Source organism: Lathyrus oleraceus, chromosome 7, assembly GCF_024323335.1.
Source record: "Lathyrus oleraceus cultivar Zhongwan6 chromosome 7, CAAS_Psat_ZW6_1.0, whole genome shotgun sequence".
Lineage (NCBI taxonomy): Eukaryota > Viridiplantae > Streptophyta > Magnoliopsida > Fabales > Fabaceae > Lathyrus > Lathyrus oleraceus.
Window position 1 is genome coordinate 96,312,129 of NC_066585.1, and position 18,430 is coordinate 96,330,558.

The window sequence follows — 18,430 nt, forward strand, 5'->3', positions numbered from 1 at the left end:
TAGCCACATAGTCGGATCGTCTCGTAATGGCCAACCAAAAAGTCTTAGCATCAAAGTTGTCTGGTACGGCTCCGGGGCCATAAAGGGGTAGGCGAAGAATTTCACCCAGCTGCTCCACTGTCAACTCGTGGTCGACATTGTATAACCTGAAAGACATTGTTCCTCCAAAGTACATCGTTGTACCCATCCAACCTTTTTTCAGCTTGAACTCAATTGTGCGCAGAAATTCTAAAGTGATGCGCTCATAGGTTGGTGCTTCACAATGCACAAACTCATGCATTCCTAGAACATGGAACATCCTATCCAATTCTTCAGACAAACCTAATTGAAATAAAGTATCGGAGCAAAGGTACCTTGTCAGAGTGATTTTCCGTTTGACGTGAGATGCGTACCTCCGTTCATGCTCCGGGTTGTAACACGGTGGGAGAACTGACTTTAGTTAAATGTTGCGGATAGCAAGAGTCGCCACCGACTTTTATTTTATCCAAAAGGAAAGGACATAAAAGAACAAGAAAGACCTTAAAAAGATTTTGAGTTCGGGGGGTAGGTTATACAAAGGGAAGGTATTAGCACCCTTTATATCCATGGTTATCCATGGGCTCTTAGTTACTTAGCTCACTTTGTTTGTTTGCAAGAGTGTAGTGTGTGATTAGAAAAATTTCTTTAAGTACTTTGTAATGGCCCTCGTATGGGTGTATACAAAGCCTAGTTTAGAAATTGTGAGGTGTAAAAGTAATTTTGAAAAGTGTGAGCAAGTAACTATGAGATACCTACCCTAGATTAAGTCTTTCGTGTTCTCGTATATTCTTTCAATGGTAAGACTGTCCCTATTATTAAGGAATAGGTAGTCATTACCTTGGATGTGTTTAAGGGACGGGCGTAGGGTCGTCGTATGGTCAATGAAGGCAACATAAGGGGTGTCTTTAGCAACTCGTAGGGACTATCATCATATTTACCGAAGGGACAAGATCATTATATCGTAGGCAACCTCGTAGGGACTTGATCTTTTAAGTTTATAGGGACTTGATGATTTTTCTGTTTGAAGGGACTTTGCTTAAGACACCCCTATTTTCGAGGGACTTGACCATTTAAAGAAGGCAATCAAGAGGAATACCCTAGGAAGTACAGATGGCGATCAAAGATCGACTTACGTGTGTGAGTGTTATTTTTCAGATATTTGTCTTGAATTTAATTTTCTAAGTTCAATTATTTACATTTAGTTTTTTGCACTCCCTAAATTACTAACCACGCAATAAATATTTACAAAAATAAAAGCAAGAAAAATAAATTCCTAAACTATTACATGGCTATGGGACAGATACATAATAATCAGGCGAGAAAGAATAAATTTACAACCTATACCTTTGTTCCTAATATTATAAATAAAACAAAATTAAAATAAGAAAAATAATGAAGCAAAAATAGAATAGATAAAAGCAAATAATAATAAAATAATAAATAAACAATGGTAATAAAGCAATAATAAAATAACAATAATAATAAAGTGATAATAAAAAGGTTAGAATTTTAAAAGAAATTATTTTAAGTTAAACAAGTTAGATTTTTTTAGAAGTTATTAGAAAAATATGAGTTTAAAATAAATTAGTAATAATAAACGAATTTAAAATACATTAATGTACAAATTATAAAATAAAAGAGTTATATGAAAAATATTAAGTTAGTTATTTACAAAATAAATAAAGATTATAGAAAATATCAAATTATTAGATTAATAGGTTTATTATTATTATTCAATTAGAAAAATGGTCAATTAGATTTTATTTACAAAATATATAAGGATTTATTATTATAAGTAAGTAATAAAAAAAAGTTATTAAAATAGTTAGTATTTATTATTTATTTACAAAAAAAAAATAAAGGTTATAGAAAAATATTAAATAATTAATTTAGTAGGTTTTCACGCCCTACATTACTAAACCACGCAGTTAATATAGGATCAATGGCAGGAATTTAAATGGCAGAAAAATAAATGGCAGAAAAATAAAATGGCAGAAAATCAATGGCAGAACATAAAACCCTAATTATTACAACGCTTTGGTGCAGTTACATAATAAAGATGGCGAAAAGTAAAACTGAAAATATTATAAGTTAAAACTTAAAATATTACAAGGGCGAAGCAGTTACAGTGTATGAATAACATAAATATGAGCGAAAATAGGAAATAATAATAAGGTTTGTTAAGGTTTAAGAAAAGGTTTATGGTTTAGAGGAAACAACACGGTTAAAGTTTTAGGTTTGAAATTTAGAGTTTGTGGCGAAATTGTCAGGATTTAGGAAAAATCAAGGTAGTTAGTTATGAAAAAAAATGTGCAGATCTAAATATATGTATATATATATATATATATAAAAAAAAAATGAATTAAAAAAAATAACGGCGTTGCTAGCGCAAAATTGCGATCATCGCAACTGGATCGGATAACACAAATGTCACGCTTCATACACGTATATGTGAAAACGGCGTATTGACACGATCCGATCCGAAAACATAATCAAATATATCAACAAAATAGATAAAGTATATATCATATATAAACTATTACCAAACTGTGTGTACGATAGTATAGATCAACCACTCTCAGTTTCTCTTTTTTGTTCTGTCTCTTTTGGCCTCCCTCTATCAGTCATGCTAGTAAATATATATAGGAACAAATTAGATTAATGATAATGGGCCTAAGTTTATTTTGAAACCCAATATTAAATTAAAAAACTGAATAAAGTTAAATAATTAAAATAGTTAAAATTAAAATTAAAACTAATTAACCTATTTATTTATTCTAGACCCAATATAAAAATAAATAGACTCAAAAAAATAAAAGTCGGGCACCAAAATGCTCGAAAAAATAAAATGAACACGTCAAAATAATCAGTGCGAAATAAATGACTCGGAAAAATATAGCGTTTGGTCGGATTTTGAAATAAAAATTTTTCAAAAATTCTGGGGTCTGCACGGGCCGTGCCAACCTGCACGGCCGGCCGTGCAAAGCCACGACTTTTTGTATGGGGCAGAATTCTGGAATTCTGCACGGGCCGTGTCCCACTGCACGGGCCATGCCAGTCTGAAATTTTTGAAAATTTTTTCGTTGACTAATTTTAGGCATAGTTAAAAAGTTAATTTGATCAGTCTGTTTGTAAATTCCGAGAAATTATTCCGGCTAATATTAAGACAGAAAAAATGTTATGCTATGAAGATGATGCAAATGAATGTGAAACAAAAAATTGGTTAGAGTTAAAAATAGAGGGCAAATTTTGGGGTGCAACAGCTGCCCCTGTTCAATTTTCTGAAACCTGAGGAGTTAGATTGGCCTGTGTGCCATTCGTGACTTGGAAGGTTGAAGGGGATTGAACATAAAAGCCCAAAAATTTGCACTCGCCGGTGCGTAAAGTAACACTGATGACTGGTTGTATATGCTTAAGTGGGCTTGAAGATGCCACTTGGAAGAACTGGAGATGGGCTTATAGATGCCATCCATAATATCAGGAGGTGATAATATCTTGATGTTGATACTGGATATCAGTACTAGGTTTTCGTATAGGCCGTCTCTGAATCGTATCTAAGAACATACTTTTAATTTAAGTGTCAGAACCAAATCTTCGTGGCGATTTCTTTCTGAATCAAGTATCAGCACTAGACCTTCATATAGATCGTCTCTGAACTGTTTTGAATTGTTGAATAGACCAGTAGAAATAAATCTTTGTGATGATTATCTCTTCTGGAAATATCCTGGATTAGGGAATAGATCTTCGTATAGACCGTTTGCCTAATATCCAAGAACAAAAGAGTGTCAGGATGAAATCTCCTGAAAATATCCTGGACTAGGGAATAGATCTTCGTATAGACCGTTTGCCTACTATCCAAGGACACCTTGAGTAATGATTAAGTATCAGCACTAGATCTTCGTATAGATCGTTTCTGACCTGTTGTGAATTGTTGATAGTATTTTATCTGTATATAACCATCCTGCAAGGAAAAGGTTAGTTTATGCAATATGTATGCATGCATGGCATGGTGCATCTAAGTAAATGTATTATGCACTTATGGATATGCTATGGTATGATGTAAGTGATGTATGTATGAATCATGCGGCCTGAAGCGTCCGGATATCTTTGTATAACAACTGCTGGCTAGGGAAAATAAATCTCGATTCGTTGCTGAAGAGTATGAGGAACTCGTTCCCGTCTTGTTTGATAGTATAGTATTTGTCACTTCCCGTATTCGTTCGTCGTACTTCTATTGAAGGAATAAGTTCCTGAGTATCCCGACTGAGGATAAAAGAGATGGACATAAATTCAAGGGGAGACGTAATTCGAAGTATCTATAAAGATAGATTTTCTCTACTGGGGATTTGTAGTGGGGATGAACCGGCGAAGCTTCGTTGAACTACTACCCTCGTTCATCCTTAGTAAATACTATTACTGCATTTTATGCATTTCTGGTAGACATCAATCGTATTCAAAAGCATGCATACATTCAAACACAACCAATGGACGTTTTCGCTTATGTAAATAGAGTAAAAGTAAATCTGGATTCAAAGATGAAATTTTATTTATATCACAAAGTGACCTATACATAGGCAAGTTTGTACAAGGAGACAGAAATCCTAGTAAGAGGAATTCGTCGTAAATTTTTTATAAAACAAAGAAAACAGCTATGTGAAAAATGATCCTATTGAGTTTCAATTCTACTATTGCCATTATCTTCAAATATCTCATCTTCTGCTGTGAGACAGAAACGATTGGATTGATCTTTATCTGTTTGAACTTGATTTAGGTAGCACCATCAGTTGAAGTTACACGAGTGATCCAAACGAGACATAGTCATACGCTTTAATCCCTAACTTTTGCCTGGATTGCCCTTTCAGGTTTTCAATCCACCGGGATACCCTTTTTTGCCCAAGCCGCCTTTTCAGGTTTTCGACTTGCCGGGTGTACATTTTTTTTTATATATATCCCTAATTTTTGACCGAACCCTTTTGGTTTGCCGGGATGCCCTTATTTTTGCCTAGGCTAGTCAACCTAGCGGGTCTCTTTTTATGCGTAGTATTTTTTAACTATGTCTGCGTTTACAGGCTGTGGAAAGTCTTCACCATCCATAGTAGTAAGCATCATGGCACCTCCTGAGAATACTCTTTTGACCACAAATGGTCCTTCATATGTAGGAGTCCACTTGCCCCTAGGATCACCCTGTGGTAGTATGATACGCTTGATTACCAAGTCACCAGCCTGATATACCTTTGGCTTAACCTTCTTATTGAAAGCTTTGATCATCCGTTTCTGGTACATCTGACCATGACAAACAGCTGCCAACCTCTTCTCATCAATCAAATTTATCTGGTCGAGTCGAGTCTGAATCCACTCATCTTCATCCAAGCCTGCATCCTTCATGATTCTTAAGGAAGGGATCTGAACTTCAATGGGCAGAACTGCTTCCATACCATAGACTAAGGAGAATGGGGTTGCCCCTGTTGAAGTACGTATTGTAGTACGATAACGGGCACCCGTGTCAGCTTCCTGTTTTCATCTTCCATGACCCTTCTCCTGACACGGCCCGTTTTGGGCAACATGGGTGGCCGTGTCAGGGCTAGTATAGGTCCAATTTTCTTCTTCCGATGGGCCCAGAACGTCCGATTTGCTTGTTTATCCCTCCGATACACTTGTTCACACTTGAAACCAAAAGAACTACCACAAAAGGACATAAAATGGAGTATGATGATGCATATCACATGTAATCAACAAATGGAAATAACGATACCAAACATCTAAATTACTAAACAAAACAATAAAATTAGTGGACTAATGTGTTACCGACTTCTTACAAAGGTGCCGAATGAGTTTCAGAAAACAAGAAGAATTGGAGACTGATCAATATGTATAATGACAAATGATATATGACCTGAATTTAAAGTTCATAAGGTAAATGACTTGAAATTAAAAGTTAGTCAAATGTTAGTTGATTAGGTGTTAGTATTGTTTTTGCTTTTTAATTGTTTAATTCATTCTTTGGAGAACACTCAACCCTCTATTCAAAAGCATGGATCCTTGAACCAAGACATCTTCCAAAGGAAGGAAAAAAGGCCAAGTTTCCACACAATACCATGAAAGGGGGGAGACTTACAATCTCACTTACTAGAATGCTATGTTTTTGGGTCAAAATTTAGCGCTATGTTAAGCAATCGTAATTGGACTTATGTAGAAGTCACAACTATCTGAGGTCGGGCAATAGAAATTTTAGTGTTAATGCATGTTAGAGATATGGTATAATGAACCATACTCCTAAAACATACCACACTTAAAAGAAAATGGCAAAAGGGTGGACCTAATCTCATCCATACTTGTATTGGTTTATCAACCAATTAGCCTTAGGATATAGAGATATCATAAGTCAATGGAATGAATGGGATAGAGGGGATTGAAGATGAAGAGGGAGGGGAAATAAGACAAAGACAAATTGGACAAGGGAAGGATTTTATCAAATTAAAATCATTCATGGAACGTACATTCCATCAATCCCCTAAATCCAATGATTTTAATCCAACAAAGTCAAGTCAACCTTGACCAAGGCCCAAACACATTAGTCAGACTTCACAAGTCAATAAAACTAGCTCAACATAATTTATTCACAATTAAACAATTAAAAATCAATTAAAAATGCATTAAAGTTAAATTATGTTTGATCAAAAACCTAAAACCTCTTTAAAACACCAAATAAATGGCCAAGAGATTTATCATTGATCAAACAAGTTCAAAGGACCTTGGAGAAAAAAATTCATAATTTTGGGACATTTAAAAATATTTTAAACAATTAAAAAGATTAATATTGATCCAAAAAATAATTTTAATTCAGAAAATGAAAGAGAAAAGTATTTGAATTTTTTTGGTGAAAGTCCCATATTTTTTGGATCAATATTAAAATTAATATGAATTAATAAAAATAAAGCAATTAAAATGAAAATCAGAAATTACAAAAATATGTGGACCATCTGATCTCCCTCATTAATTGAGGTGGCAGATCAGATGGTCTCTAGCGTGCGTTCCATGTGGTCTTGAGTCAACAGCGTTGCACATATGGTAATCAAAACCAACGCCTAATATTAAAATGAAATGAATGGATCATGTGGTTTAGAGATACGCCAACACATCGCCAGAGCCAGAGCTCTGGTCTTCTTCTCCGGTGGACCTCCGGACTGGTCCACCTTCAATCATCACCAAAATGAAAAAGAAGGACATGAATTTAAAGAAAAAATGCTCAGGAGTGTAAGACCCCAATTTTGACCCTAAGATCCCTCATGCAAATTCATCATAAGCATTAGCATTGGGATCACACCTTGGCATCCTCCTTACCCCTCTTTCATTGGGTTTGTTTTTGGAGAGATCACCAAGCACTTTATGATTGCATCATACTTGTATTTTATCATTTCACTAACCAAAATAACAAAAATATGTCTTTGCATTTGCCTAACTCTTTTGTAGTTAGGGCATGATCTCCATTGATCTATCAAGTTCATATCTAGGGTTTGAGACCCTCATGACAAAGAGCACAACCATGAATTTATACAAGAATGTTTATGAGCATTATATATGAATCCCAAGGATCTCTACATGTTATATTGATCGAGTTTTCTTCAAGAGATTTAAGGGTGATTTGCATTGGAAACCCTAGTTTGAATGGGTATCTTGAGTAACTTCTCCAACAAGCTATCTCACCAATTGATCAAATTTCTCAAGGGACACTTCAAAATTCATCATTTTATGCATATATGATCTAACATAAGCCAATAAAGTTAAGAGAATTGAAGGTTAGCAAGTTGGTTGATGGTGGTTGGCCAGATGAATTCATCTGATCAAAATTGGGTCTCCCTAGACCCTATCTCCTACAATTTTCACCATATGAAAATGATTCCAAGAGAAAACTTACTCTAAATGACATTCAAAACAACTTTCATGTTGAGACCTAGAGCTAGTTTTGCTTGGAAAATCATTTTCTATGTTGAAACATTATAGGTCATTTTGTCTAAACCCTAATTTGAAAGTCAACTCCCCAAGGCCATAACTTGCTCAATTTTTATGAGATGAAGGATTTCACAGTTGCACAATAAAATTCTATTTGTCTACTTCAACTTTTATGTTTGGAGTTATAGCTGATTCAAATTTTTGAGCATGTGATATGAGGTTACATTATAGGTCACTTTTGACCTATACCATTGATCAAGTGATTTTTCCAAAATTCAAAAATGCATAACTCTATCACTTCAAATCCAAATGACATGAAATTGGTGACCATTTTGAAGGTCCTTGAGAGAGATACAACTTTTATAAAGACACGTTTCTCATTTGAAGCTCACATTAAAGGTTAAGCAAGGTGGAATATTGAGACATATGGCTGGACACTTAGAAAATTTTTGATATGTCAAAAATTTCTAAACTTCCACCTCAAAATTCTTCAAGTTCCAAGTTCCAAATGGAAAAGTGTTGAACATGGAAGTTGTTCCTCTTGATATAACCTTTCCAAAGAGCTCAAATTCATCCATTTTGGACAAGGAATGCATAGGCCGAGCATGGCTTGAACATGGTATCATCATTTGGCAAGGATCAAACTTCAAATCATCACACACACTTGCCTTGCAATCCAAGTTGGTTTCAGACTCTCTCACACTCATTTATGGACCTAAGGCAATGATTTCATGGGCCTGTATGCGCCCATGCACCCATGCATCATCAATGACCAAATTTGGAAAGTGATTTCAAGTGTGCAAATTTCAATGGTTTCAGCTATAAATAGAGCTTCATATGCTACACATTTCACAGACATTCACGCCAGCTTTGATCCCCAACCTCTAACCCTCACATTCCAAAGGATAATCCAGATAAATTCACTTGAATTTGAGTTTGAATTTCACTATTTTAAAATTCAAAACTCAAGGGATCCAATACCTCTTGTGTGTTCAATTCTTCTTCTGCAAGCATTTGGAGTGAGATCAAACACGAGCCAAGGCAAGAACAATTGGATCCAGACCTACATTGAAGGTATTTTCCAGAAATTTTGATCTCTTCGATTCTCTCTCAATCTTTCTCAATTATATTAATTCTTTGGTTGTCTGAAGTCCTACCAATGTAGGCAAGAAGATTGAGTTGCTTTGAGGCCAGATCGAAGCAACTCAGTTCATGTACCTCAAATTTCAACTCCATGTATCTCTCGATATACTTGGAGTTAGGATAAATTGAGGTCAGATTCATGATCAGTGCCATTTTTACTTTGAAATCATGTCCTTTTTAATTTTGGTGATGGTTATGACTGAACCAGTCCGGCCAGGGTCGCCGGAGAAGACGATCGGCCTTTGGACGCCGGTGGTGAACTGGATGGTTCTGAGCCACATGATCCTTTTGAAATGAAATAATCTCGTGCGTTGATTTGAATTACCAAGGTTATGGCGTGCTGACTAGAGTCCATCGTGGATAGCGAGTTTGTGACAACTTGATCTGCCACCTCAATTAATGAGGGAGATCAAGTGGTCCACATTTTTTCTGATATTTTAATTTTCATTTTAATTGCATTATTTTCATTAATTCATATTAAATTTAATATTGATCCAAAAAATATGAGAGTTTCACCAAAAAAAATCAAAAAAAAATTCTCTTTCATATTTCGAATTAAAATTATTTTTTGGATCATTATTAATATTTTTCATGATTTAATTGATTTTGCATTTGTTTTTAATGGTTTAAAAATATTTTTAAATGTCGAAAAATTATGAAATTTTTTCTCCAAGGTCCTTTGACCTTGTTTGACCTATGATAAATCTCATGGCCATTTCTTTGGTGTTTTGATGAGGTTTTAGGAATTAGACAAACCATATTTAATTTAAATGCCTTATTTTAGTATTTTTAATTTGATTAAATGCCAAATAATTTTGTTGACCAGTTGTGATGACTTGTTTGTGTTTGACTATTGTTGTTGGTCCTTGGTCAAGGTTGATTTGACTTTGTCAAATTAATATCACTGGATTTAGGGGATTGATGGAATGTACATTCCATCTCCCAAAATGAATGGATGATATTAATTTGGTAAAAGTTCTCCTTTGACCAATTTGAGTTTTGATCCATTCCCCTCCCTTTTCATCTTTTCCCCTTCTCCCTTCATTCATTTCATTTGGCCGATGATATCTCAAAATCCTAAGACTAGTTGATTGAAAAATTAACATGAGTATGGATGAGATGAGGCCACACCTTTTGTATATTCTTTTTGTGTGGGGTATCTTTCATGAGAATAGTTCATAATACTATGTCTCTAACATGCATTAACACCAAAATTCTATTGCCCGGCCTCAAATAGTTGTGACTTCTACATAAGTCCAATTACGATTGCTTAACATAGCGCTAAATTTGTGGCATAAAAGGCATAACATTCTAGTTAGTGAGATTGTAAGTCTCCCCTCTTTCATGGTATTGTGTGGAAACTTGGCATTCTTTCCTTCCTTTGGAAGATGTTTTGGTTCAAGGATTCATGCTTGTGATAAGTGGGTTGAGTGTTCTCCAAAGAATGTCTAAGAAAGCAAAAGCAAAACAATACTAACTTCTAACCTATTAACTACTAAATTTTAATTTCAAGCCGTTTACTTTAATATCATTTAATTCTAGATTTATTTCATTTGTCATTGTTCATATCATTCTAATTGTTTATGTTAATGCAGTTTTCACTTTGTCCATTTGGACCATATTGTGTGATATATTTTGTTTGTGTATACTTTGTTTGTTTGTGTGGTCTTTGACCATTAATGTACATAATAACAACAAAAACCCTAAAAAACGTTTGTGTGGACTGTTGGTTTGATCTTGGACAAATGGACTTAGAATCTAGGCAACCTTCCTATGCTAAAGGATTTGGCCAATGCCAACTTATTGAGAAATCAAGTGCTTACAATTTGAAACTTCATATGATATATCATTCAAGATCTCTCTAAGTTCATCTGCAACATGATCATTGTGAAGTTGTTACTTTGAACCTGTGACTTGTGGAATTCATCTGTTACATGGGCTACTATGAAGAAGATCATGGAATGGATAAGCTTGGATATGGTCATCTTTATTTGATGCCTTGCTCTTCAAGATAATATAATTGTGAATTTGTGTGTTGCTTGATTCTAAAAGTCCAAGGGAATTCTAGGTTTCTATTGACATTCTTGTCTATTGGATTGCTACCCACTTGGTCAGATCTTTTCAACTCTAAACTTTTAATTTTGTACATAGGATAGTCTCTTCATCTTGTCCCCATTTCTTTAATTTCAAAATATCTCCCTCCTTTTTCAAAACCTTCTTTGATTGAACTTATTTTGTTCTAAACTTTGACCTTTTGCAAAAGAAGATAGAAACTTTGGCCTTATGCCATTGCATTTTCAAACTTATTTTCTTAAATCAAACTTGTAAATAAACTTAACTATACTTGACTTAAACTTTCAAAAAGCCAAAAAAGAACTAACTCATTCAAACCATTTTTAGGCCTTTGTGCCTTTCAAACTTAATTGTTATTAAAAGCAATGCATCCATTTTGAAATTTGTATCACGAACTATGAGGTTTTGATCACTCATTTTTATGTTGGTACGTAGGCACAAGACCGAAGGTCTTGTCAAACACAAAAATATAATTAATGAATTATTTTCTCATCCCCCCATTCTATTTTGTTTGTGAACATCATTTTGTACCAAATACATATGCACATAAAAAGGGCTCCCTAGGAGTACCTAGGACACTTTGGGTGTTAACACCTTCCCTCTGTGTAACCAACCCCCTTACCTGTAATCTCTGACATTTTATTAGTTTTGATTTGAAAACTTCTTACTTTTGGCTTTTGTTCGTACTTTTTCCCTCTTCCCTTGGAAAGAATAAAAGCGCGATGGCCACTCTTGTTATTTGATCTCTAGCTTATCCATAGCTTGATGATCATGAATTTACCGCTACACAGGGGCAATCGCTTTCTCTCTTGTTTATGGTATGGAAGCAGTACTCCCCGTAGAGGTTGAGATTCCTTCATTACGTGTGCTCATGAAAACCAAGTTGACTGAGGCTAAATGGTGTCAGACCAGGTTTGGTCTGCTGAATTTGATAGAAGAGAAAATATTGACTGCCATGTGTCATGGCAAGTTATATCAGCAGAGGATGAAGAAAGCTTTTGATAAGAAGGTCAGACCTCGTGTGCTCAGAGAAGGTGACCTTGTGCTCAAGAAGATTTTGGCGTTTAAGCCAGATTCTAGAGGAAAATGGACTCCTAATTATGAAGGCCCATATGTTGTTAAGAGAGTCTTTTCAGGCGGCGCATTGATAGTTACAACTATGGATGGTGAAGAGTTCACTCGTCCTTTGAACGCAGATGCAGTCAAGAAATATTTTGCCTAAAAAAAAAGAACAGCTCGCTAAGTTGAAAACCCGAAAGGGCGGCTTAGGCAAAAATAAGCATCTCGGTGGATTGAAAACCCGAAAGGGCGATCTAGAAAAAAATCAGAGACATAAAAATAGAACAAAATTCCCGATAAGTTGAGTACCCCACCTTGGGGCAACTTATGCAAAAATTAGGGATCATGGCAAGTAACTACGTTCTGCTGATCTTCAAGGTTTTTTTCTCTCTTGAGCAAAAGGGTTGACATCAATTCATCACCCCAGTAGCGGTCAAGAGCATAATGGATATCAAGAGTTGGTAGAAGGATTAAGGATCATTTGTATTCAATGTAACCCTTTTCCATTGTAAATTACCATTTTCAACTTTGTAAAAAATCTATAGAGTCTTGTCATTTACAGACTACCATCCTATCAAATAAAGTTGAGCTTTTATCCAATTGTTTCTACTCTTATTTATTTCAGCCAATAGTTTTAAATTTTACTATGATCATTTTGAAAATTAAACTTTTTAATCAAAACCAGTTTTTCTTAAATATATAAAAGCAAGAATTTTTCAAAGCAATTAAAAGAAATATCAATAGCATTCTGATGGATAGCAAGTCCTTAAGGGCGAAACATCGAAGGTTCCCCAAGCAGTTAACCCTTCGGGTATCCCTAGACATTGGTGTTGATTCAGTTCCTCGACGGAGTATTTGATCCCCAGTGGAGCTTTGTTCCTTATCCTCAGCCGAGTTGGTTGATTCAGATACCCTACGGCGTATTGTTATCCCCGACAGAGTTTCTGCCTTCCCCAGCGGAGTGTGTGTTTCCTCAGCAGTGGTTGATTTTCAGCAGATACAGTTGATTTTCCCCAGTAGATTGCATTGGTTTCCCCGCCGATCGCTAATCGACTTGCTCCCAGTCAGGGTTTTCTCCTAGTTTTTGAGCAGCTTTTGTTATGATTGTTCTCTGTAGGATTGTCTCCCATTTTTATGGTGTTGACCTAATATTCCCCACAAATTTGTTGTTCTTTCCTCAACAGATCTCCCCTTTCCCCAGTTAGGGTTAAGCCTTTTTGATTGTTGATCTCTCTGTTCTTCAGTAGTTGTCTCCATATTTTGTGGATTGACCGAGGATTGTACCGATTATTCAATTGTTGTGCAACACCTTTGTATCCTTTGTGATCGTTTTGTCAGCATAATCATCATATATACATATACATATACATTCATGTAATTTCATACTTGCATCATTACCTTTGAGATTATTACTCTTTGTTATGGCGGTACTTGATCCCCATACAAATTTTGGTGTTTGTCCTCCCTCAATTGTAGAGTGTCAGCCCCTTAGGCAGAAAGACTTTAACCTTTCTCCTCTTCCCCACTGAGTTTGTTTCCTCGTGGACGATTGTTATTTCAGTTTCCTCCCCAATTAATTATCTGGATGGAATTACTCCCCTTGAGTTATGTCCTAAATGGGTCGAGTGTTGATTGACCATTTCTTTCTAGTTCGTACCTAGATAGATACTTTGAGTCTCCTAAGAGTCTATTGCCCAGTAACTGGTAATATTCTTCTTAGATTGCAGTTTGTTACTTCTTGCCCCAATACCTGGCAAGAGTACCCCTGTTTTTCCCAGCAGTGGAATCCCCAGTGGATTTAATTCCCTATGAAGTATATCCTTGATATGTTCATCCTAACCGGTGACGGATATCTTTCTCTCCCCTTCTTGAGTCTATCCTTGATATGTTCATCCTAACCGATGACAGATATTCTCTTCATGGTATTCTACCCAGTAAAAAGGTAGTTGTAATCCCTATTTTTGTTCCCCAGAGAGTTAATCCTTGATATGTTCATCCTAACCGATGACGGGTTTCCTTCTCTTTGCGGTCTTCTACCCAATAACCGGTAGTTGTAAATCCTGCTTTTGTTCCCTCCGTAGAGTTTATCCCTTATATGTTCACTTTAACCAGTGACGGATACTCTCTCTTGGTATTCTATCCAGTAACTGATAGATGTAATTCCTATTTTATCTCCTCACAGAGTCTATCCTTGATATTTTCATCCTAACCGGTGACGGATTTTCTCTTTGACGGTATTCTATCCAGCATTCGATAGATGTAATTCCTACCTTTTTTTGTTCAGTTGGTTTACCCTTGATATGTTCATCTTAACCGATGACGGGTACCTTTCTTGACAATCCTAGGCAAGTCTATCCTTGATATGTTCATCCTAACCGATGACGGATTTTCTTCCCTGTCGAGTTTATCCTTGATATGTTCATCCTAATCGATGACGGATACTCTCACCCTTGGTCTTCTGCCCAGTAATTGGTAGTTGTAAATCCTATTTTTCTGCAGTTTTCCTCAGCAAGGCTATTCTTACCCAGTAATCGGTAATGAATATTCCCTTTTGTTGGTTCCCAGCGAGTCATCCTTGATATGTTCATCCTAACTGATGACGGGTGTTCTCTCTGTCAGATTTTTATTATATCCTTACCCAGTAATAGGTAGGGGATAATAGATTTATGCTCCTCCTATGTTGAAGTTTATTGCTTCCCCAGTTGAGATGAGTGTGCATTTCCTTAGTGAAATCGCTTTTCCCTGCATGATTCAAGTATTTCAGTTTTATCCTGACTTAGTCGTATCCCCTGCAGATGTTCTTGTTTCCCCGGCTGAGTCTTTCCATTTTTGTATGGAATCCCTCGAGTTCCCTAGTAGTTTTAAGTCGTAGCCTGGCCTACGCATAACTCCTTTTTCCCCCCAGAGTCTCGGTCTCCCCAGTGAGTTTTCCTTACGGAAATGCATTTTACTCTTGTGGATCTTTGGTCGCTCTGATTTCTTTTCCTTTGTGGCAATATTTCCCCACAAAGAATTAACTTTTACATGCATGTCATATGCATCATGAGATCTCTTATGGACCAAAATTTGTTTCTATATGTTGTTATTTAAGCCCATTCTACTGAGTCGACATGAAGATTTTAACCTTCGCCTCCTCAATTAGAATGTCCTTAAATAGGGGCAGCTGTAAGACCCCAATTTTGACCCTAAGATCCCTCATGCAAATTCATCATAAGCATTAGCATTGGGATCACACCTTGGCATCCTCCTTACCCCTCTTTCATTGGGTTTGTTTTTGAAGAGATTGCCAAGCACTTTGTGATTGCATTATACTTGTATTTTATCATTTCACTAACCAAAATACCAAAAATATGTCTTTGCATTTGCCTAACTCTTTTGTAGGTATGGCATGATCTCCATTGATCTATCAAGGTTATATCTAGGGTTTGAGACCCTCATGACAAAGAGCACAACCATGAATTGATACAAGAATGGTTATGAGTATAATATATGAATCCCAAGGATCTTTACATGTTATATTGATCAAGTTTTCTTCAAGAGATTTGAGGGTGATTTGCATTGGAAACTCTAGTTTGACTGGGTATCTTGAGTAACTTCTCCAACAAGCTATCTCACCAATTGATCAAATTTATCAAGGGAAACTTCAAAATTCATCATCTTATGCATATATGATCTACCATGAGCCAAGAAAGTCAAGAGACTTGAAGGTTAGCAAGTTGGTTGATGGTGGTTGGCCAGATGAATTCATCTGATCAAAATTGGGTCTCCCTAGACCCTATCTCCTACAATTTTCACCATATGAAAATTATTCCAAGATCAAACTTACTCTAAATGACATTATAAACAACTTTAATGTTGAGACCTAGAGCTAGTTTTGCTTGGAAAAGCATTTTCTATGTTGAAACATTATAGATCATTTTGTCTAAAGCCTAATTTGAAAGTCAACTCCCCAAGGCCATAACTTGCTCAATTTTTATGAGATGAAATATTTCCAACTTGCACAATCAATTTCAATGTGTCTACTTCAACTTTGATGTTTTTAGTGAGAGCTAATTCAACTTTTTTGAGCATGTGATATGAGGTTACATTATAGGTCACTTTTGACCTATACCATTGATCAAGTGATTTTGCCAAACTTCAAAAATGCATAACTATATCATTTCAAATCCAAATGACATGAAATTAGTGACCATTTTGAAGATATTTGAGAGAGATACAACTTTTATGAAGACACGTTTCTCATTTGAAGCTCACATAAAAAGTTAAGCAAGGTGGAATATTGAGACATATGGCTTGACACTTAGAAAAAATTTTGATATGTCAAAACTTTCCAAACTTCCACCTCAAAATTCTTCAAGTTCCAAGCTCCAAATGGGAAAGTGTTGAACATGAAAGTTGTTTCTCTTGATCTAAACTTTCCAAAGAGCTTAAATTCATCCATTTTGGAGAAGGAATACATAGGCTACCCATGGCTTGAATATGGTATCATCATTTGGCAAAGATCAAACTTCAAATCTTCACACACACTTGCCTTGCAATCCAAGTTGGTTTCAGACTCTCTCACACTCCTTTGTGGACCTAAGGCAATAATTCCATAGGCTTGTATGCTCCCATGCACCCATGCATCATCAATGACCAAATTTGGAAAGTGATTTCAAGTGTGCAAATATCAATGGTTTCAGTTATAAATAGAGCTTCATATGCCCAACATTTCACAGACATTGGTGCCATCTTTGATCCCCAACCTCTAAGCCTCACATTCCAAAGGATAATCCTGATAAATTCAATTGAATTTGAGTTTGAATTTTCACTGTTTTAAAATTCAAAACTCCAGGGATCCAAGACCTCTTGTGTGTTCAATTCTTCTTCTGCAAGCATTTGGAGTGAGATCAAACACGAGCCAAGGCAAGAACAATTGGATCCAGGCCTACATTGAAGGTATTTTCCAGAAATTTTGATCTCTTCGATTCTCTCTCAATCTTGCTCAATTCTATTAATTCTTTGGTTGTCTGAAGTCCTACCTGTAGCGGGGTATTCGTTACCATTAGAAATATTGACTAAATCCAAGGTAAATCATACAAGTCGAGTCGCCACCGCACTTCTATTTATCCAAAGGAATGGTTAGAAAGAGAACAAAAACCTAAAAGTTTTATCGAATCAAAAACTAGTAAAAGAGAGTCAGAGATCTGGGTAAGGAGGTTGGTTATGCAATGGGAAGGTGTTAGGCACCCAAAACATCCTAGGTACTCCTAGGGAGCCCTTTTCACATTTGTTGTAAGGTTGTTATTTTGTGAAAATTTGTTGTGAAAACATGATTGAAGAGATGAGAAGAGAATATACAAGTTATATATTTTTTTTGTGTTTGGATGGATAAACTCATTGCCTACATACCATCTTAAAAGAGATTAGGATCAAAACCTCGTAGTTCGGGGTAAAAATCTCAAAATGAGTGAGTGGATTGATTGGTCCAAAAGCCTTAAGGTCTTTTGTTATCAAAGGGAGAAAACTCAACCTAAAACCACAAATCCACCATGTGAGGATAACTTCAACATGCTAGTGAGGGGTTAACCCTATAATAAGCATGGAAGACTCATTGTCCATCACTAAGGATATAGGTGAGTATTACATCTACCTCAAGGATAACTCAAACCTAATAGCTAAAGGTTATGAGAAAAGTTTTGATTAAGAAAGGGGCCATTGAAACCACAAAAAAACATTTGAATGGGTTATATTTACCAATGCAAAGTATGTACAAAATATGGTCAAAGTTGACTTAGAGATTTAATTCAAAATAAGTGTTATGAAAAGAGAGTTTGAAAATCAAAAGCATAAGGCTTAGGTTTCTAAGGTTGAAAACAAGTGTTAAATGTTTGCACAAAAGTTTTGGCTTAGGTTAGAGTGGAGAGAAGAAGAAGAATGGCTAGAGTCCTAAACATGCAAAGAGGTAAGGAATAAGAAACAAAACCACAAATGGAGTTCCCCTCTTGAGATCATATTGATGATCCAAGTAGCTCCCATCCTGTGGAATAAGCAATCACATAAGCATAAACTTGAGCAATCAACAAACAAGTCTCTTAGCAAACTCCTCAATGAATCTTGGATTTCTCTCTCTTGGAAGCCCATGGCAATGGTTCCCCAAATTGGCTCAATGTTAGAGTCCCTAGCACAAAGACAACACACATCAAAA